Source organism: Triticum dicoccoides, chromosome 6A, assembly GCF_002162155.2.
Source record: "Triticum dicoccoides isolate Atlit2015 ecotype Zavitan chromosome 6A, WEW_v2.0, whole genome shotgun sequence".
Classification (NCBI taxonomy): domain Eukaryota; kingdom Viridiplantae; phylum Streptophyta; class Magnoliopsida; order Poales; family Poaceae; genus Triticum; species Triticum dicoccoides.
This window is the reverse complement of record NC_041390.1, coordinates 589,432,961-589,455,825: the sequence shown is the minus strand read 5'-3', so window position 1 is coordinate 589,455,825 and position 22,865 is coordinate 589,432,961.

Sequence of the window (22,865 nt, the reverse complement as noted above, 5' to 3'; positions counted from 1 at the left end):
TCCACTTGAGGGAAATTTGCTACAGTCCTACAAACCTCTGCACTTGGAGGCCCAACAACGTCTACAAGAAGAAGGTTGTGTAGTAGACATCACCCAACAGTAGCCCCTGGGCCCGTGGTGTGCATGACATCGCTCGCGCCAGAGGGAAAGAGAGGGGGGCGAAGCGGTGCGGGCCCCAACCGCCTACGGGCCACACTTGTCGTGTGGTGCACGACAGGGTGTGGGACGCCCCCACTTCCCATGACGCCTCGGCAACTGCCCAGGCTGACATAAAGCCTGACAAGAGCTGCGGGGTCATCATTGTTCTCCGGCTGCTCTGGCCTTCCCGCACCTCGCAAGAGTCCCCATGACCCAATCTTAAGTGCTCCTCCTGCACATTAATAGCGGTCGAGACACCGAATGGCGCCGACCGGCAAGAAGGCAAGGTCTGTGGCTTCCGATGAGAGCTTGCCCATGGGGCCGGTGCTCTACCCCTCCTCGGTCACCGAGGCAAAGGATCTGGGCCCAATGCTCCCGCTGGTGGCTGACGAGGGGAATGAGGGGCAGGCGATCTAGTTCTGACCGGGCTTTCTAGCGCGGACCAACCTGACAGAGTCCATCTTCCCCTTCTTCCTCCACAGCATGTATGCCGGGCTGGTTTCGCCATTCTCTAGCTTCTTCTATGCCATCATCTCTCAATACCTGATCCACGCCCTCCATCTTCAGCCCAACTCCATTCTTCTCCTCGCCATCATCGCCTTTTACTATGAGGCCTTCGTGGGTGTGAGGCCCTCGGTGGCGCTCTTCCGCCACTTGTTTAGTCTGAGGTTCACCACCCAGGATCATCGCTCCGCGTGCGTCTCCTTTGTCGATGTCAAGAGCGGGAGGTAGCTACTTGAAGGCCGGGAAGAAGGCGGAGGGCTACCGACAGCACTGGGTCTTCATGGATGCGTGCCACACTAACCAGCGCCTGATGACCCTCGTGGACCTACCCGAGTAGTCCCTGGGGTGGAGCAGCCAGAAGCTCACCGACCTGAGGGCGGAGCCCGTCCTGGATCGGATAGCCGCTCATGTGGCGACGAAGCTGACCGGGGCGATGATCATCAAGGAATTCCTGGGGTAGCGCATCGTGCTGCTCCAGGCACACTTGCGGCCCATGTGGGAGTATGTTGGCATGGGGGATGCGATGAGGCTGCACTTCGCTGGCCCAACGGTTGAGGAACTGGACGGGGCTCTGCTGACCTTGTTGGATCACGGGTTCCGGCAAAACCCTCAAGGTTCAAACTCTGGGGTGCGTGCGAAGATCTCCTCCCTATCGATCCACGTCCTAGTTTCACTATGATCTCAAGAACTAACTCTACGAACTCGCAACACAAGGGACACAAGTTTTATACTAGTTCGGGCCACCATTGTGGTGTAATACCCTTATCCAGTGTGGTGGTGGTGGATTGCCTCTTGGGCTATGGATGAACAGTACAAGGGGAAGAACAACCTCCTGAGGTTCAGGTGCTCTTATGCTTGGTGAACTGGCGAAGGATCTGATCCCCTAGCTACGGTGGTGGCTAGTCCTATTTATAGAGGCCCTGGTCCTCTTCCCAAATATTGAGCGGGAAGGGAGCCAACAACGGCCAATTTGAAAGGGGACAACTAGTACAACTTATCCTGACAAAAGCAGTCTTCGCCTGCAAAAGGCTCTGGTGGTGACGCCGCCTTGGGCTCCATGGTGACCTCCGCCTTGCCGTCCTTCCAGTCCTGGTCTCGTTGCACTAATATGGAAACCTTTGCTTGACGCCTCGGTACTCCGCGCCTGCGCTTGCCGCCTTAGCACCAAAGAGGAAACGAGTACGCTGTGCACGCTGGCGCCCGCCTGGTCTCGATCGTCATGGCTCACGTCACAGGAACCTCGTGAGGTTTGCCTTGCCTTGATCTCTCCGCCCCTCGTGAGCCAAGCTAGTGAGGCCGCTCCTGAGGAGGTCTTGTGTCGTTCGCCTCGCGAGGCTTGACCCCTCGCGAGGGTCGTGAATGCTTGTTGGTGAAGATGGGCCGTACGGGCCCACTAGCAGCGCCACGCCATGGGCCGCAGGCAGGCAAGTCTGGGTACCCCCGTTCCCAGAACGCCGATAGTAGCCTCCGGGCCCAAGGCGTGATCGGGCTTGGCTTCGAGGTGAAGCCAAAGGGAAAGTACGGAGCGCCTCGGGCCCCCACAGCCTGCGCCTTGGTCGACGCATGGCGGTTGATTGGACGCGGGCATTTCCGCTTCCCCATGCTGCCTCGGCAACTGGCCGACTTGACAAGTCCCTGCGACATGCAAGGAAAAACCATCATTACCTGTGACCGTGGGGGGCGCTGGTTGGCCTTATCCTGCTATAAATGGGGAGGGGGGCAGAGCCCCCGTCGCCCATCTCTTCCCATCCACTTGCTTCTTTCCCCTTCGCTCCATTGCTAGCAGCGACACCAATGGTGCCGTCAAGGAAGTTCTCTGCCGCAGAGAAGGGGAAGGCCCCTCGCGAGGGGCCTGGCTCCCCGGCGCCCAAGCGCGGTCGTGGCCGTCCCCGCAAGCACACCGCAACCCCCGTCGCGGCCCTTCGTTCCTGGGGTGGCGCTGCTACACGTGGTAGGGGTCGCTCCGGCCATAGCAGCCCTGTCGATGAGGGAAGACGCGCTATGGTTGCGCGGCCTCCCCGGCCGCGCTTCCACTCGGCGGAGGTGCTGCCGGAGTTCGTCGTCTGGTCGGAGAACCCAGCCGGCAACTGGCTTCAGCTCCCGCGCTTCTTTGCCGATGAGCTGCCAGCCTCCGGTCCAGGTGGGCTCTGGCTGCAGGCGGACGGTTGCTGCAGCAAGGCTTCTTGGGTTGTGGTCGAGGTCTCCGTCACGGGAAACATAGCTCTGGCCCGCGGTTGGCAGACATTCGCCCGCGCACGCGGCTTGGGCAGGCGGTGCACCCTTCATTTCAAGTATGACGGTGATGCAACCCTCTATGTGAGGGTGTTTGGGGAAGATGGTCGCCGCGCTGGGTGCTGCCCCGAGGTGAACGACGGTGAGGAGGTGCTTGGCCTTGGCGACGGTCGAGACGAGGATGAGAGCGAGCTCGCCCTTGGTGCCGACTGCGTCTCGCCCAACTACAGTGGCTCTTCCCCCGGTGACAGCTCCAGCAGTGGTGGCTACGACCAGCCGCCACGCCGCCGTGTCCGCTTCGAAGGCGGCAGCGGGTCATCTCATCTCGTGCCTCCATGAAGCGCGAGGAGGGGTCTGGCTGATCCCAGGGCGGCGCCAGGAGCCTGCCCCCGTGGACCACTGTAGGGGCAGGTGCCCCTTTTATTTTATTCTTCCTTTCCTTCCTGCATCAAAAGAAACCAGCATGGGCCCTGGAGGGGCGTGTATCGAACTATGATCTCCCAACCATTATGCTATGTTTGTTGTTTCCATGTTGTGTCGTTATTTTGTGTAGAGGCAACTTAGCTCGGCGCGTTTGGGGCAGCCTCCTTCTCACGAGGGACTCGCTTCCTGGTGCCTGCGGAGGCCCCCTCTTTTTTTTGACTCGGCAAGTGCTGGGGAGCTGCAAAAACTTGTCAGGGGACCCGCTAGGAGGCTTACCATTCTCCCGAGCCTTGATCCAGCGCTTGTATCACGATGCCTGAGGGGCACGGATTAGGAGAGGTGCACCAGCTCGTGAGCTCGAACGAGGGTGCCTCGTGAAAAAGGAAGACGAAAGGCAGAGAAACGAAAAAACGCTCGCGAGGGCAGCTGCCTAGCCCCCTCGCGAGGTATGCGAGAGAGAGAACAAGTTAAACTGGAGACGTAAACAGCGGTAAAAGGCGACATAACCAAATCAGCGAGGAACACCAGAAGCAAACTTCAAATAGAATTCAACTAAAAGGAGACGAGCCAACTAAGGAAAGCAAATGAAAGGCCGCGTCCGGTACCTAGTCTAGTATTCAAGTCTTCTCACCAGCGCGGAGCTAAGTGCTGCCACTAGGCATGGGAGGGAGCCCCCAAGGCCCGAGGGTGGCTCTCCGGAGACTCCGGAGCATGTACAGCCCCACTCATTATTACATGAGAGTGTCACGGGCGGCGATCTTCACAGGCACTGGGCCTTCTTCACAGGCACTGAGCCTTTCTTCGCAGGCGCCGGGCCTTCTTCACAGGCACTGGGACTTTCTTCAGGGGTAAAACTTCTGGAGGTGCTGGATGTTCCAGGCGTTCTGGATCGGCACCCTGTCCTGTGTCTCCAAGCGCGCGGCGCCAGGCCTGGAGACATGGACGACCTTGAACGGGCCCCCCACATGGGTGAGAGCTTATGCATCCCTTCCCTGGAGAGGACCCGCCTCAGGACGAGGTCACCCACCTCGAGCGTCCTAGAGCGGATATTGCGGCAGTGATACCGCCACAGTGCCTGCTGATACCTTGCCGCCCGCAGTGCAGATTCGCGGCGGCGTTCTTCCCCCTGTACGACATCCATCCCCCGTGTGGCATCCTGCTGCGTTTCATCAAACGCCAGGACCCGTGCGGAGCGATGCTTGACCTCATGAGGGAGGACCGCTTCTGCTCCATAGACGAGGAAGAACGGGGTCTCGCCTGTTGGCTTGGTGGCGGTGGTACGGATGGACCACAGTACAGACTGAAGCTCGTCGTACCAGCCCCTGCCGCAGGCCTCGAGCTTCTTCTTGAAAGTCCTGGTCTTGAGGCCCCTCAGGACCTCTGCGGTGGCGCGTTTTGCCTGACCATTGCTCCTGGGATGCGCCACCGAAGCGTAGCAGATCTGCGTTCCAAGGTTAGCACAGTATGTTTTGAAGAGATTACTAGTGAACTGCGAACCGTTGTCAATGATGATGCGGTTGGGGACCCCGAAGCGGCTCACGAGACCCTTGATGAACTTGACCGCGGAGCCAGCTGGGATGGTGCGAACGGCTTCCACCTCTGCCCACTTGGTGAACTTGTCAATGGCGACGTAGAGGTAGCGGTAGCCGCCACGCGCTCGAGGGAACGGGCCCAAGATATCTAGTCCCCAGACCGCGAATGGCCATGTGAGTGGGATGGTCTGGAGGCCCTGAGCCGGTTGATGGATCTGCTTGGCATGGAATTTGCAGGCTTCACAGGACTTCACCAGCTCGGCTGCGTCATTGAGCGTTGTGGGCCAGTAGAATCCGCTGCGAAATGCCTTGCCGACGAGGGTCCACATGACGAGTGGTGCCCGTAGTCCCCACCGTGTATGTCAGATAGAAACTCCTTCCCCTGGTCTCCAGAGATGCAACGCAGCAAAATGTCATTTGGTTGCTTCCTGTGCAACTCACTGTCCCGAATGCAGTATGCCGTGGCCTGCCGGGCCACGCGCTCCGCGTCCTCCTCCTTCTCCGGCAGCGTCCCTTGCATCAGGTATTCCTTGAATTCCTTAGTCCAGCATACCTCCCGGGGCTCAAGCACCAAGAGTAGGCGTGCTCCCGAAGCTGGGCCACAGGCTGGGGCTCCTGAGGCAGGCGGCTGTGGGGGTTCCTCCCGAGGCTGGGCTGTCCTTGAAAACATTGGTGTTGCCGATGGCTTAAAGAGCCGCTCCTCGAAAACGCCAGGCTCTTGGGGCTGCCACTTGGATGCCCTTTTGACGATGTCGTCGGGTTCCTTGTTGGTGTCGCGGGGCACGTGCTGCAACTCCAGGCCCAGGAACTGCTTCTCCATCTTGCGCACCTCCGCGAGGTATGCCTCCATGTGCTCGTCCCTCGGCTCATATACCTTGTTGAAGAAGTTGACGAGGAGCTGCGAGTCACCCCTAACAATGAGGCGCTTCACCCCCAGAGCTGTCACAGCCTTCAGGCCAGCTATGAGGCCTTCTTATTCTGCGATGTTGTTGGAGACCTTCTCGCCCTACTGAAAGCAGAGTTGCACGGTGTAGTAGAGCTTGTCTTGAGTGGGAGAGATGAGTACTACTCCAGCCCCCGCGCCTTGGTGTGCAAAGGCGCCGTCGAAATACATGACCCAACCGTTGGGTGCCTCACTTCCTAGCGAGGTGGACCAGTTCTTGCCTACTTCAAGTGCCGGGGCTTCCATCCATTCTGCCACGAAATCAGTGAGTGCGGCTCCCTTGATGACCCGAGTGGCGCTGAACTCCAACTGGAACGCCTGCAACTCGATGTTCCACTCAGCGACTCTTCTAGCAGAGTTTGGGCTCCTAAGCACGCTCTCCAACGGGTAGGCTAAGACGACCTTGATGGGGCGACCCTGGAAGTAGTGCCGCAACTTACGCGAGGCCACCAAGAGCGCGAGCAAGAGCTTCTGGGGCATGGGATATCGTGCCCTTGCATCCCGCAACACCATGCTGACAAAGTACACCGGGTGCTCCACTAGAGCTGGCGAGTCAGTGAGGCTCGTGTCTTGCGGAAGTTGGGGCGTCTCCTGAGGTAATGGAACTCCTGACGCCCGACCGCCCGCAGGGATCCCTGCGGCTTCGTCCTGCCGAGCTTGACCCCCTGTTGACGCTGCTGCGGCTTCTGCGGCGCTTTCCTGATCTTGTGTCATTTTGGTTGGCGGTGTAGCTTGGCGCTCTTCCCGAACCGCTACCAGAGCCGCGCTGGCGGAGTATGGGGTGGCAGCAAGATAAAGCACTAGGGGCTCAAGAGGTCGTGGCGCCACCATTACTGGAGGGCTGGTCAGGTATCTCTTGAGGTCTTGAAAAGCTCGGTCGGCCTCTAGGGTCCATTCGAGCAGGCCCTTCTTCTTCATCAGCTTGAAGAAGGGTAGGGCGCGCTCCCCCAGCTTGGAGATGAAGTGCCCCAACGCATTTACCCGTCCTACCAGCTTCTACATTTCCTTAAGGGTCTGCGGTGGACTCATGTCTTCAATGGCTTTGATCTTTTCTAGGTTCGCCTCGATCCCCCTGTGTAACATGAGGAAACCCAGCAGCTTGCCTGAAGGGACGCCAAACACACACTTCTCCGGGTTGAGCCGTAGGTCCGCCTGGCGCAGGCTCGCGAAGGTCTCCTCCAGATCCTGAATCAAGGTCCTTGCCTCCCGATACTTCACCACAATGTCATCGAGATAAGCCTCAGTGTTCCTCCCGAGCTGCCGCCCAAGGCGATGTGCATCAGCTGCTGGAAGGTTGCTCCTGCATTGCGCAGTCCGAACGGCATGCAAGTGTAGCAGTACACCCCGCATGGGGTCATGAAGGACGTCTTCTCCACATCCTCCACTGCCATCTTGATCTGGTGATAGCCCGAGAACGCATCCAGGAAGCACAGTAGGTCGCACTCGGTGGTGGAGTCGACAATCTGGTCGATGCGCGGGAGCAGGAATGGATCTTGGGGGCAGGCCTTGTTGAGGATGGTGAATTCGACGCACATTCGCTCCTTCCCACCTTTCTTTGGCACGACGATGGGGTTTGCCAGCCATTCGGGGTACCGGACCTCGCGAATGGCACCCGCCGCCTCCAGCTTGTGGGTTTCTTGGACGATGAAGGCCTGCTTCTCCGTGGATTGTCGTCTCGCCCATTGCTTCACAGGGCGTACATTGGGGCATACCCTTAAGTGATGCTGAATCATCTCTCTCGGGACCCCCACCAGCTGCTTGGGGTCCCATGCAAATATCTCCTTGTTTGCGCGCAAGAACTTCACCAACGCTTCCTCTTGGTCTGGGTTGAGGTCAGCACCTATGGTAAAGGTCGCTCCTGAGGATCTGTCCTCATCGACCGGCACCTATTTGGTTTCTGCCTTGTCTTGGGTGAACAACTGCTTCTTCTTGGTTGGTGCAGCTCTTTCTGCCTCGGGGGTGCCTGCGCCGGTGGGCTGCGCCGCCGCAGCGGTCTTGAAGGCAAGCTTAAGCGCCATTAGGGCCTCCTTGGCGTCCCCCTTGACGGTGAGGACGCCCTTGCTTCCAGGCATCTTCATGAGGTTGTAGGCCGGATGGGTCGCGGCCATGAACTGGGCCAGAGCTGGATACCCGAGGACGGTGTTGTACGGGAGGCCTATGCAGGCAATGTCGAAGTCGATCAGCTCGGTGCGGTAGTTGTCGCGCGTGCCGAAGGTGACAGGAAGGCGGATCTGCCCCAACTCCTGAGAAGGGCTTGCTGAGGCTGAGCCGCTCGAGCGGCACGTGAAGAAGGCTGAAGGCCTCCACGGAGAGCATGTTGAGGCCGGCACCAACGTCGATGAGGGTCTTGGTGACAGCTATGTTGCAAATGGTGGGCGTGCAAAGCATCGGGAGCATCCCCGAGTTGGCGGTGGTGACGGGGTGGTCTTCTGGGTCGAAGGTGAGGTCGGCCTCGGGGCAGCCCAGCCCGGCAGAGCCCCCGAGCGCTTGGAAGTGGCGCCGATCTGGCGAAGGAACGGCTTGATGTGGCGGTCCGAAGGCGGCGCTTGAGAGCCGCCTGGTAGGGCTGCGACCGCGTGGTGTGCCGGCGCCGGATAGCGTGTAGTGAAGAGTTCGCGCAGCTCCTCCGAGGATGCCATCGTGGATCGGGGAGGTTGAGTAGCCAGGCGCACGGCTCATCAGTGAGGGCCATGGGAAGCAAGTTGTCCATGACCTTGTCGTCGCCCCCGGCGTCGAGGACAGCCTCCTCATACGCCAACGAAAGTGACCACGGCGAGTATTCGGAGGAGACGGAAGAGGACAACCTCAGGAGGGCGCCGCCGCCGACCCGTTGCCAGCTCCTCCTTGGCCTAATGGACGACAATGCTGCCAATGACCCCTCGTTGGTGGCCTCCTCACACCCGTCGGGTCGCCAAGGAAGGCGGGGTCCCCCAGCCAAGCCGTCGTCGGGCGAGGCGGCCACATGCATAGGGGCGACTGCTACCTCTTGAGCTTGCGTTGGTTTCCCCGAAGAGGAGAGGATGATGCAGCAGAGTAGCGTAAGTATTTCCCTTAGTTTTTGAGAACCAAGGTATCAATCCAGTAGGAGGCCACGCTCAAGTCCCTCATACCTGCACAAAATGATAGCTACTCGCAACCAACGCGATTAGGGGTTGTCAATCCCTTCACTGTCACTTACGAGAGTGAGATCTGATAGATAGTGTTTTTGGTATTTTTGGTATAGAGATGCAAAGTGAAAAGTCAAAGGCAAAGTAAAAAAGCAAAGCAAGATTAAAGTGATGGAGATTGATATGATGAGAATAGACCCGGGGGCCATAGGTTTCACTAGTGGCTTCTCTCAAGAGCATAAGTATTCTACGGTGGGTGAACAAATTACTGTTGAGCAATTGACATAATTGAGCATAGTTATGAGAATATCTAGGCATGATCATGTATATAGGCATCACGTCCGTGACAAGTAGACCAAAACAATTCTGCATCTACTACTATTACTCCACTCATCGACCGCTATCCAGCATGCATCTAGAGTATTAAGTTAAAAACAGAGTAACACTTTAAGCAAGATGACATGATGTAGAGAGATAAATTCATGCAATATGAAATAAACCCCATCTTGTTATCCTCAATGGCAACGATACAATACGTGCCTTGTTGCCCCTTCTGTCACTGGGAAAGGACACCGCAAGATCGAACCCAAAGCTAAGCACTTCTCCCATGGCAAGAACTACCAATCTAGTTGGCCAAACCAAACGGATAATTCGAAGAGACTTGCAAAGATAACCAATCATACATAAAAGAATTTAGAGAAGATTCAAATATTATTCATAGATAGACTTGATCATAAACCCACAATTCATCGGTCTCAACAAACACACTGCAAAAAGAAGAAGATTACATTGAATAGATCTCCACAAGAGAGGGGGAGAACTTTGTATTGAGATCCAAAAAGAGAGAAGAACCCATCTAGCTAATAACTATGGACCCGAAGGTCTGAGGTAAACGACTCACACTTCATCGGAGAGGCTATGATGATGTAGAGGCCCTCCGTGATGACGGCCCTCTCCGGCGGAGCTCCGGAACAGGCCCCAAGATGGGATCTCGTGGATACAGAAAGTTGCAGCGATGGAATTAGGTTTTTGGTTCCATATCTGTTCGTTTGGGGGTATGTAGGTATATATATGAGGAAGAAGTACGTCGGTGGAGCTTCGGTGGGCCCACGAGGGTGGGGGGCGCGCCTGGGGGTATAGGGCGCGCCCCCTACCTCGTGCCCACCTCAAAGCTTCCTTGGCGTAGGGTCCAAGTCTCCTGGGTCATATTCAGGAAGAAAATGACGTTCCAGAAAGGTTTATTCCGTTTGGACTCCGTTTGATATTCCGTTTCTTCGAAACACTAAAATAGGCAAAAAACAGCAATTCTGGGCTGGGCCTCCGGTTAATAGGTTCGTCCCAAAAATAATATAAAAGTGGAAAATAAAGCCCAATATAGTCCAAAACAGTAGATAATATAGCATGGGGCAATCAAAAATTATAGATATGTTGGAGATGTATCAGGCATCCCCAAGCTTAATTCCTGCTCGTCCTCGAGTAGGTAAATGATAAAAAGAGATTTTTTTATGCGGAGTGCTACTTGGCATAATTTCAATGCAAATCTTCTTAATTGTGGTATGAATATTCAGATTCGAAAGATTCAAGACAAAAGTTCATATTGACATAAAAATAATAATACTTCAAGCATACTAACAAAGCAATTATGTCTTCTCAAAATAACATGGCCAAAGAAAGTTATCCCTACAAAATCATATAGTCTAGCTATGCTCTATCTTCACCACACAAAGTATTTAAATCATGCACAACCCAGATGACAAGCCAAGCAATTGTTTCATACTCTAACTTTTTCAAAACTTTTTCAATCTTCATGCAATACATGAGCGTGAGCCATGGATATAGCACTATATGTGGAATAGAATCGTGGTTGTGGAGAAGACAAAAAAGAGGGGAAGATAGTCTCACATCAACTAGGCGTATCAACGGGCTATGGAGATGCCCATCAATAGATATCAATGTGAGTGAGTAGGGATTGCCATGCAACGGATGCACTAGAGCTATAAGTATATGAAATCTCAACAAAATAAACTAAGTGGGTGTGCATCCAACTCGCTTGCTCACAAAGACCTAGGGAAATTTGAGGAAGCCCATCATTGGAATATACAAGCCAAGTTCTATAATGAAAAATTCACACTAGTATATGAAAGTGACATAATGAGAGACTCTCTATCATGTAGATCATGGTGCTACTTTGAAGCACAAGTGTGGTAAAAGGATAGTAACATTGTCCCTTCTCTCTTTTTCTCTCATTTTTTTATTTGGGCCTTTTCTCTTTTTTTATGGCCTCTTTTCTTCTTCTTTTTTCGTCCGAAGTCTCATCCCGACTTATGGGGGAATCATAGTCTCCATCATTCTTTCCTCACTTGGGACAATGCTCTAAAAATTGATGATCATCACACTTTTATTTTTCTTACAACTCAACAATTACAACTAGATATTAGAACAAATATGACTCTATATGAATGCCTCCGGCGGTGTACCGGGATATGCAATGAATCAAGAGTGACATGTATGAAAGAATTATGAACGGTGGCTTTGCCACGAATACGATTTCAACTACATGATCATGCTAGCAATATGACAATGATGGAGCGTGTCATAATAAACAGAACGGTGGAAAGTTGCATGGCAATATATCTCAGAATGGCTATGGAAATGCCATGATAGGTAGGTATGGTGGCTGTTTTGAGGAAGGTATATGGTGGGTGTATGATACCAGCGAAAGGTGCGCAGTATTAGAGAGGCTAGCAATGGTGGAAGGATGGGAAAAAGTGTGTATAATCCATGGACTCAACATTAGTCATAAAGAACTCATATACTTATTGCAAAAATCCAGAAGTTGTCAAAGCAAAGTATTACGCGCATGCTCCTAGGGGGATAGATTGGTAGGAAAAAACCATCGCTCGTCCCCGACCGCCACTCATAAGGAAGACAATCAATCAATAAATAATGCTCCGACTTCATCACATAACGGTTCACCATACGTGCATGCTACGAGAATCACAAACTTTAACACAAGTATTCTTTAAATTCACAACCACTCCACTAGCATGACTCTAATATTATCACCTCCATATCTCAAAACAATTATCATGCTTCAATCTTTTCTTAGTATTCAACGCACTCAAAAGAAAGGTTCACAAATCTTGAATACTAAGCATGTTATTATTAAGCGAATTACCATGCTATTAGGACTCTCAAAATAATCTAAGTGAAGCATGAGAGATCAATAGTTTCTTTTAAAAAAACCACCACCGTGCTCTAAAAGATCTAAGTGAAGCACATAGAGCAAAATTATAACGCTCAAAAGATATAAGTGAAGCACATAGAGCAAAACTACTTAGCTCAAAAGATATAAGTGAAGCACATAGAGTATTCTATCAAATTCCAATTCATGTATGGCTCTCTCAAAAGGTGTGTACATCAAGGATGATTGTGGCACACTAACAAACAAAGACACAAATAATACAAGACGCTCCAAGCAAAACACATATCATGTTGATGAATAAAAATATAGCTCGAAGTAAATTACCGATGGAAGTGGACGAAAGAGGGGATGCCTTCCGGGGCATCCCCAAGCTTTGACTTTTTCGTGTCCTTGGATTATCTTGGGGGTGCCATGGGCATCCCCAAGCTTAGGCTCTTGCCACTCCTTGTTCCGTAATCCATCAAAAGAATTCACCCAAAACTTGAAAACTTCACAACACAAAACTCAATAGAAATCTCGTGAGCTCCGTTAGAGAAAGAAAACAAAAGACCACTTCAAAGTACTGTAATGAACTCATTCTTTATTTATATTTGTGCTAAACCTACTGTATTCCAACTTCTCTATGGATTATAAACTATTTTACTAGCCATAGATTCATCAAAATAAGCAAACAACACACGAAAAACAGAATCTGTCAAAAACAGAACAGTCTGTAGTAATCTGTAACTAACGCAAACTTCTGGAACTCCAAAATATCTACCAAAATTGGACGACCTATAAAATTTATTTATTGATCATCATCAATTGGAATCAGTATTTTATCACGTTCTGATGATTTTTAATAATTCGGCCACTGAACGCAAAGTTTCTGGAAATTACAGCAAGATCAAATAACTATCATCCAAGAAGATCCAATAGGACTAACTTGGCACAAACACTAATTAAAACACAAAACCACATCCAAACATAAGGTAGACGGGTTATTTATTCCCTAACAGAAGAAAAACACAAAAAAACTAAAAATAAAATTGGGTTGCCTCCCAACAAGCGCTATCGTTTAACGCCCCTAGCTTGGCATAAAAGCGAGGATAGATCTAGGTATTGCCATCTTTGGTAGGCAATTCTTCAATGAGGCATCTATCTTTCTTAGAAATTTCTTTCTTTCTAGTAATTATTAAACTTTTAGGCACAAGATTGAAAAATTCATTTGTAGCAAATGGTTCCTTAATGAAAGCAAATATATCGGGATGAATACTTATAGATTTAAGATCCGCAGTTTCCTTACTAGATGATTCACCATTGTTCTTAGGAACGTACATAAGCTTAGAAGTTTTAGTGAGAGAACTAGGAGTATTTTTACGGAAGAAAAAGCGGTTCCCAAGTTGGTAATGATACCCTCAAGTTTATCGATTCTAGTGGAATCTAGATTTATTCTCTCATTAACCACGGGTTCCTTCTCCTTAATATTTTTCAAAGTCATTCCTACCTTCATTCCATATTGAGTAATTTGATTATGTATCTTTTTATCTAGATTTTCAATGGACTCAATGGTAGCAACTTTGTTTTCAATAATTTCAAGCCTTTGCATAACATGCTCCAAAGTTAACATAGTTCCATTAACCAAAAGAGGTGGTGAGCCAAATAGATCTATCATAGCATTATAAGAATCAAAAGTATGGCTACCCAAAAAATTACCCCGGTAATGGTACCAAGGATATATATATACCAAGGACTAGCACCTACATAAAAATTGCGAAGAAGAACTGAAGTAGATTGCTTCCTGGTAGCTCTGTTTTGAGCATTGCAAATTCTATACCAAGCGTCTTTTAGATTTTCTCCTTCCCTTTGTTTAAAATTTAGAACTTCGTTCTCGGGAGATAACGGAGAAGAAATAAGACTAGCCATGACGACAAGGCAAGCGAGAAAAAGGCAAATGGAGAGAGAGAAGGAGAAGGAGAGAGCGAATAAAATGGCAAGGGTGAAGTGGGGGAGAGGAAAACGAGAGGCAAATGGCAACTAATGTAATGCGAGAGATAGGGATTGTGATGGGTACTTGGTATGTTGACTTTTTGCGTAGACTCCCCGGCAACGACGCTAGAAATTCTTCTTGCTACCTCTTGAGCTTGCGTTGGTTTTCCCCGAAGAGGAGAGGATGATGCAGCAGAGTAGCGTAAGTATTTCCCTCAGTTTTTGAGAACCAAGGTATCAATCCAGTAGGAGGCCACGCTCAAGTCCCTCGTACCTGCACAAAACGATAGCTACTCGCAACCAACACGATTAGGGGTTGTCAATCCCTTCACGGTCACTTACGAGAGTGAGATCTGATAGATAGTGTTTTTGGTATTTTTGGTATAGAGATGCAAAGTGAAAAGTAAAAGGCAAAGTAAAAAGAAAAGCAAGATTAAAGTGATGGAGATTGGTATGATGAGAATAGACCCGGGGGCCATAGGTTTCACTAGTGGCTTCTCTCAAGAGCATAAGTATTCTACGGTGGGTGAACAAATTACTGTTGAGCAATTGACATAATTGAGCATAGTTATGAGAATATCTAGGCATGATCATGTATATAGGCATCACGTCCGTGACAAGTAGACCGAAACGATTCTGCATCTACTACTATTACTCCACACATCGACCGCTATCCAGCATGCATCTAGAGTATTAAGTTAAAAACAGAGTAACGCTTTAAGCAAGATGACATGATGTAGAGAGATAAGTTCATGCAATATGAAATAAACCCCATCGTGTTATCCTCGATGGCAATGATACAATACGTGCCTTGCTGCCCCTTCTGTCACTGGGAAAGGACACCGCAAGATCAAACCCAAAGCTAAGCACTTCTCCCATGGTAAGAACTGCCAATCTAGTTGGCCAAACCAAACGGATAATTCGAAGAGACTTGCAAAGATAACCAATCATACATAAAAGAATTCAGAGAAGATTCAAATATTATTCATAGATAGACTTGATCATAAACCCACAATTCATCGGTCTCAACAAACACACCGCAAAAAGAAGAAGATTACATCGAATAGATCTCCACAAGAGAGGGGGAGAACTTTGTATTGAGATCCAAAAAGAGAGAAGAAGCCATCTAGCTAATAACTATGGACCCGAAGGTCTGAGGTAAACTACTCACACTTCATCGGAGAGGCTATGATGATGTAGAAGCCCTCCGTGATGACGGCCCTCTCCGTCGGAGCTCCGGAACAGGCCCCAAGATGGGATCTCATGGATACAGAAAGTTGCGGCGGTGGAATTAGGTTTTTGGCTCCATATCTGTTCGTTTGGGGGTACATATATATATAGGAGGAAGAAGTACGTCGGTGGATCTTCGGTGGGCCCACGAGGGTGGGGGGCGCGCCTGGGGGTATAGGGCGCGCCCCCTACCTCGTGCCCACCTCGAAGCTTCCTTGGCGTAGGGTCCAAGTCTCCTGGGTCATATTCGGGAAGAAAATCACGTTCCAGAAAGGTTTATTCCGTTTGGACTCCGTTTGATATTCCGTTTCTTCGAAACACTGAAATAGGCAAAAAAAACAACAATTCTGGGCTGGGCCTCCGGTTAATAGGTTAGTCCCAAAAATAATATAAAAGTGGAAAATAAAGCCCAATATAGTCCAAAATAGTAGATAATATAGCATGGAGCAATAAAAAATTATAGATACGTTGGAGACGTATCAGCGACCAGCTCGCCACCGGCCTTGGTTCTCCGGGGGGGCCCTCAGCCCTCTCCTGGAGGTGGCGACTGAAGGAAATATGCCCTAGAAGCAATAATAAAGTTGTTATTTATATTTCCTTATATCATGATAAATGTTTATTATTCATGCTAAGAATTGTATTAACTGGAAACTTAGTACATGTGTGAATACATAGACAAACAGAGTGTCCCTAGTGTGCCTCTACTTGACTAGCTTGTTAATCAAAGATGGTTAAGTTTCCTAGCCATAGACATGAGTTGTCATTTGATGAACGGGGTCACATCATTAGAGAATGATGTGATGGACAAGACCCATCCGTTAGCTTAGCATTATGATCATTTAGTTTATTGCTATTGCTTTCTTCATGACTTATACATGTTCCTATGACTATGAGATTATGCAACTCCCGGATGCCAGAGGAACACTTAGTGTGCTATGAAACGTCACAACGTAACCGAGTGATTATAAAGATGCTCTATAGGTGTCTCCGATGGTGTCTGTTGAGTTGGCATAGATCGAGATTAGGATTTGTCACTCCGAATATCGGAGAGGTGTCTCTGGGCCCTCTCGGTAATGCACATCACTATAAGCCTTGCAAGCAATGTGACTAATGAGTTAGTTGCGGGATGATGCATTACAGAACGAGTAAAGAGACTTGCCGGTAACGAGATTGAACTAGGTATGAGGATACTGACGATCAAATCTTGGGCAAGTAACATACCAATGACAAAGGGAACAACGTATGTTGTTATGCAGTTTGACCGATAAAGATCTTCATAGAATATGTAGGAGCCAATATGAGCATCCAAGTTCCACTATTGGATATTGACCAGAGATATGTTTCGGTCATGTCTACATAGTTCTCGAACCCATAGGGTCCGCACGCTTAACGTCCGATGACGATTGGTATTATGAGTTTATGTGATTTGATGTACCGAAGGTTGTTCGGAGTCCCGGATGAGATGACGGACATGACGAGGAGTCTCAAAATGGTCCAGACATAAAGATTGATATATTGGACCATGTTATTCGGACACCGGAAGTGTTCCAGATAGTTTCAGATAAAACCGGTGTCGGAGGGTTACCAGTTACCGGAACCCCCACGGGAAGTTATGGGCCTTAGTGGGCCTTAGGGGAGAGAGAGGGCCGCAACCAAGAGGTGGCGCGCGCCTCCCCAAGGGGAGTCCGAATAGGACAAGGGGAGGGGGCGCGACCCCTCTTTCCCTCTCCCTCTCCCTCTCCTTCCTTCTTCTCCTAGTTGGACTAGGAAAGGGGGGAACCTACTCCTACTTGGAGTAGGCACTACAAAAAAATACACTTCCATGATGATACATGTTTGTCACAGTAGGTCGTGTTTTCTGTCATGCATGTACATCCATGACAAATTTATGACAGAATCAAGATAGTCATACCTGTGCTGTCGTAGAAGTGTTCCATGACATTGCTAAAATTATCATGACGGAAGTGTCCACTTCCATGACTATAAATCACGCGTCACAGAAGTGCTTTTGTCAAGGGTGACCGACACGTGGCATCCATCGTAACAGAACTCCGTTAAGCTATCGGGTTGGATTTTGGATCCGATAACCCGTTAACAGCCACGAGCAATGCCGATTTTCCACGTGTAAAATTCTCATTGGATGATGGATCCACGCGTCAGCTCCGCGTTGGCACAGGTGTCACTCATCCAACGGTCGAGATGGGCCTATGATATGTTGACACGTGGACCAGCCCAAAAGTGGCCCACAAAGTTCAAATGGGCCGGCCCAACTGAAGGCCCATAAGATTTAGCGGACCATAATGGGCCGACCCAGCTAAAGGCCCACAAAATTTAGCAGACCATAATGGGCCGGCCCAGCTAAAGGCCCACACGATTTTGCACACCATAATGGGCCGGCCCAGCTAAAGGCCCACAAGATTTTGCAGCCACAATGGGCCAGCACAGCTAAAGGCCCACAAGATTCTGCAGACCATAATGGGCTGGCCCAGCTAAAGGCCCAACATTCTTTGTCAAATCGGCCCGTCAACGGCCTGTCCTAAACTTGTCATCAACGCGGCCCATGGTCACTTCTGGCCCGTTAACAGTCTGCTAAGTAATTGGGCCGAATTACGGCCTGGTGTATTTCTGGCCTGTTAAAGGTCCGGCTTCATTTGGGCCCATTTACAGGCCATCAAAACTTTCGGCCCATAAACGACCGTGAAGGATTTGGGTCATATTTGGCCATGTCTGACATTCGGCCTGTTAGAGGCCCACTATAGCTTTGGGCCACTTTTGGCCTGTTGTCATTTTCAGCCTATTAACGCCGGACGTAAACCATGGGCCATATGTGGCCCAACGTCATATCGGGCCCATTAACGGCCCATATAAAAATGACGATAATCTAGCCCAACCAAAGTTCCGGTCTGTTAAAGGCCCGTGTATTAGGTCGGCGCATTTACGCCCTATCAAAGACCCGCATCATAAATGGGCCACCATTTCGGCCTGTTAAGTCCAGTGGGTTATTTGGCACAATCAGGGCCCAATCTCACTTTCGGTCTATTAAAGGCCCATGTTTTTTATGGGCTTGAGATATTTACACCTGTAAACGGCCTATTTTTACTGAGGGCCCAAATTATGTTTAGGCCTATTAAAGGCCCACTATGAGCACGGGCCTACCAGAAAAATATGAAAGCTTATACTGATTTAGGCCCAGATATTTTTGGTGGGCTACATGCCAATTTCGGCCCGTAATCGTTTTTAGCCCAATTGGAATGGGCCCGACAAATGTTGGCATGTTGGGCTCCTACGAAGCTTTCGGCCGAATACATTACTAAGATAAACTTACACTATACAAAAATAGCATCGTAATTACTACAGCCAGAGGCAGCATCATAAATGTTGTATCACAACAAAATAAATTCCAACCATACAACAAAAGGCCTGTTGGCATAAAGTTTACAGTCCTTCTAGATAAAAGCACCATCAGATGTATAGAAGCACAAATCATTTGACCTGAGTGCTAATCTTTCAGGCTGTAGAATCTGATGGAGCAGCACGATGTCCACCTTTTTTCCGCCATTGCTCTTGAACAACGAAGCGAATGTCTGATAGTCTGGTTTCAAAACCATTCATATCTTGATGACATTTCTCAACCACTATTCTTGTTTCCGAAACAACGTCCATTAGGGATTGGACTTGTGTCTGGAGCACAGATATATCACTCTGTCTAGCAGAAAGATTTTGTTCAGTAGGCAATTTGGACGAGGTTACCTTGACAACCAACCCAGAATTATGTAGGAAGGTGCTTTTTGCACTGTTAGTGGAGAGATACTGACGCACTGCAGCAAGAGGTGACATTGTGCCTGTAGTAGCCTCGTCACCTTCAGGTGGTTGTGGCTGTTCAATCATTTGTTCCATAGCTTCCTGAAAGTTTGAACTTGTAGAATAGTGTACCAGATAAGTTACTAATGAGACAAAAAAACAAAGTAGGTTAAACGTTTATACATAACTTATTTTGGTGAACTACTGTAATACATTAGCATGTATTGTAGTGCCAACTACATAATAAAATCACTTTCGGAACATATGTCCATGTAGCATGCCTACTGTATTGTCTATTTCCTCACATTCGTTGACATCTAAGGATAAAGAGACATGGTTTAAAGTAGGATGAACATAGTATGACATCATTCATATCATGGGTAAACAGATATAACAACTAGATTACAGATCAAGACCAAAATAATATCCTTCATCTCTTTTAAACCATGTAAGGTGAAATGATACATTAAGACAATTGTGAATAAAAGTGAACAGAGTAACTGACATTGGCTGCAAACCAAGTAGTTAAATGAACACATCACAATACCAATCAGTTCAAGGCAGGAGGAGTAAGGACTTACAACAGCGGCTTGAACTGGTGTGCTCATACCCTTCATCTTGCTGGTGTGGCAATCCTTGAAGATTTGCACTGCATTCGGTTCAGGTTCTTTTTGGTCCGCACGGGCTTTCCTCTGTATTTGGAACAAGTCAATATAGATACGATAATATGGCACGAAAAAAGAAGGAAGTACCAGCTATTTACAAGAGCCTCGCAGTGTGCAATATAGCTACAAGATCCTGTTGTCTGTTGGAATTTCACTTTAGAACGGTTGGTTTTGTTCTTCAAACAGTTAGCCTAGAAGAAGATACACTTGTAAGGCACATACAAAAATACAAGTTCAATATGTGGTCTAATCAAATACATATAGCCTACCTGATACTTTGGATCAGACCAGTGTTTAACAAGGGCTGTCTAGTCTTCATCTGTAATATATTCCACTGGAGATGTTTGGGTGATTTCATTGTTAGCCTTGCCTTCAAAGTGAGATTTTCTAAGGTGGTACCGATACTGTCACAGAGCAAACTAAAAAACATGAGTGCATGCTTGTTTAGTTGCATCATCTTTCGGATCCAACTTGAACCTCATCTGTTGAAAAAAGAATGTGAGTCTTATTAGGAGGAAGCTAGAAAGTATGGGACAGAGCAAGACAATATTACTAATTGCGATGAATAACATTACTTATGGATAAATGGTCAAGGAAGGTGTTAAACTGGGTATTGTCTTTCTCATTTCTGTACTAGATCCACGTTGGGAGGATACGTGCATGACACCTAACGGAAACGGCTGCCTCTGATACTAACTTGGCTGACTCTGTAGCATCACATGGCCTTTTTAAACCTGCCTCAAAATGGATCTCCATTCTTCCTCCTTTAGATTTTGTTAATCTGTCAAGTATTATCCCTGATGTCTGTTTCCGCTTGCGCTGTGGTGCTAGTTCAACAATGAATATGGAAAGTGTTAGTGTACATCAAACTGTGAGAGTACATATAAAGGAGCATGCAACTGCAACTTGACTCGGTTAGGTACCGTCTTGGTGTTGATGCTCATGAGGTTCATCTGATCTTGCCAAGTCCTGTTGTGTCAGCAGTGCTTCGGAAGTAGTGTTAGGTGTGAAGGAAGCTTGGGAACTGGCCAGCTCCGGAGCAAACGAACGAGTAACTGGTTGAGATGCTGGTACAGTTGAAGTGGATGCTGCAGCTGGTGGAGCAGGTGATACTGTGTTTGTAGATTTAGCCGGTGGACTTGGACCTTCTACTGCACTATAAGTACCAGCAGAATCTCGATGGCAGAACCTTTTCCGTTTCACCCGATGAGTAACAGCACTCCCTACTATATTATTTTCCTTGCTCTTTTTTGACTTTGCCATGTCAAGCTGTACCCACAACACAAAGGAATAAAATCACTCTTCAGAACTCATTGATGCATGATATAGACAAGCAATACTTTGATGTAAGACAACCGTATGAGGATGGAATATGTAAAAAAACAGGACGGCATGACATATTCACAGCTACGATGTGCAAACTAAGCAGAAGGATTTTCAAGAAAATAGAAGTAATGCAAGCTAGACACCATATGAAAGATGCAACCAATATTACTCTGCCAAGTTAAAAGTGTCTTGTCATAAGTGGCAATTCGAAAAATTAGAAGCAGTACAATGTTGAAATCAATGCAAGATGCAACCACTATCAAACTTCCATGTTAAAAGCGTCCAATCATGAGTGACTGATGCGGGATACACAACAGCAGTACTTTGATGTAAGAACATGGTATGATAGATAGATGAAGTGTATTCTAGACACAGAAAGCCTTGTCATATGCACATGTATAACATATAAACTCAGCAGGTGCAATTTAATCAAATAGAAGAAATATAGGCTAGACAACATATGCAACATGAAACCAATTATCACACTGTCAACTTAGAGAAAGCACCTGCGATGGTGGAGTACGGGAGATGAACTCATCATGTAGACTTGGGACTTCAACTTCATTAGCAGTAGCAGTGGAAAATCTAGAGAGTCTCTGTTTGCGTCGGTGCAACGGACCACCAACATCCCCTAACTTACTCTTTTCCTTCCTATTTTCTGATATTGCCTTATGAAGTCAAAACCACAAGAAGATGAATAAAATTAGCTCTGCATAACTGTTTGATGCATGATACAGACGAACACTACTTTGATGTAAGGCAAGCGCAGGATAGGAGGATGGAATATATACAAAAAAAGACAGTGTTTCATATTCACACGTACGATAGGAGGATGGAATATGTATGAAAAAACAGTAAGCGGAAGGCATTTCAACAAAATTAGAAGAAATGAAAGCTAGGCACCATATTAACATGCAACCAATATCACTCGATCAGGTAAAAAGTGTCTCGTCGTAAGTGCCATTTCAAGAAATTAGAAGCAGTACAAGCTAGAAGACAATGCAAGATGCAACCTACATCACAGTCCCAAGTTAAATGTGTCTTATGGGTAAGTGATCGTTGCAGGTATACGTTGTAAGCTACGCAGATGCAATTCAACATAATCAGAAGCAATACAAACTAGACATCATACGGAAGATGCAACCGCGTATAACAGTTCCAAGTAAGAGCAAGCACCTGTGATGGTGGAGTAGGAAGATGTGCTCATCATGTACACGTATGTTCTAGAAACAGGAACACGTGTCATATTCACAGGCATTATGTGTAAAGTACATAGATGCAATTCCAGTTAGAAGCAATACAAGCTAGACATCATACACAACATGCAACCACATATAATAGTGTCAAGTTAGAGCAAGCACCTATGATGGTGGAGTAGGGGAGATGTGCTCATCATCTACATAGCTATGTTGACTGTCCATCCTTGTGTTGTCTTGCGAATCTTGTTGGGAGGATGGCGGAGTAGAATCTGTAGAGACCCCCTATTTGAGTTGCTCCGAAGGACCACCATCATCCACTGCCGGCCTAATTTCCTTCAGCTATAATGATTATGCATCACTGGTAGAAAAAGGGCTTGTTGTCCCGGTTCGTAAGGGCCTTTTGTCCCGGTTCCTAAACCGGGACTAAAGGGTCGGTACTAATGCCCTGCCCCTTTAGTCCCGGTTCAATCCAGAACCGGGACTGATGGGCCTCCACGTGGCCTGTGCGCGGAGCCCAGGCAGGAGACCCTTTGGTCCCGGTTGGTGGCACCAACCGGGACCAATAGGCATCCACGCGTCAGCATTTCTGTGG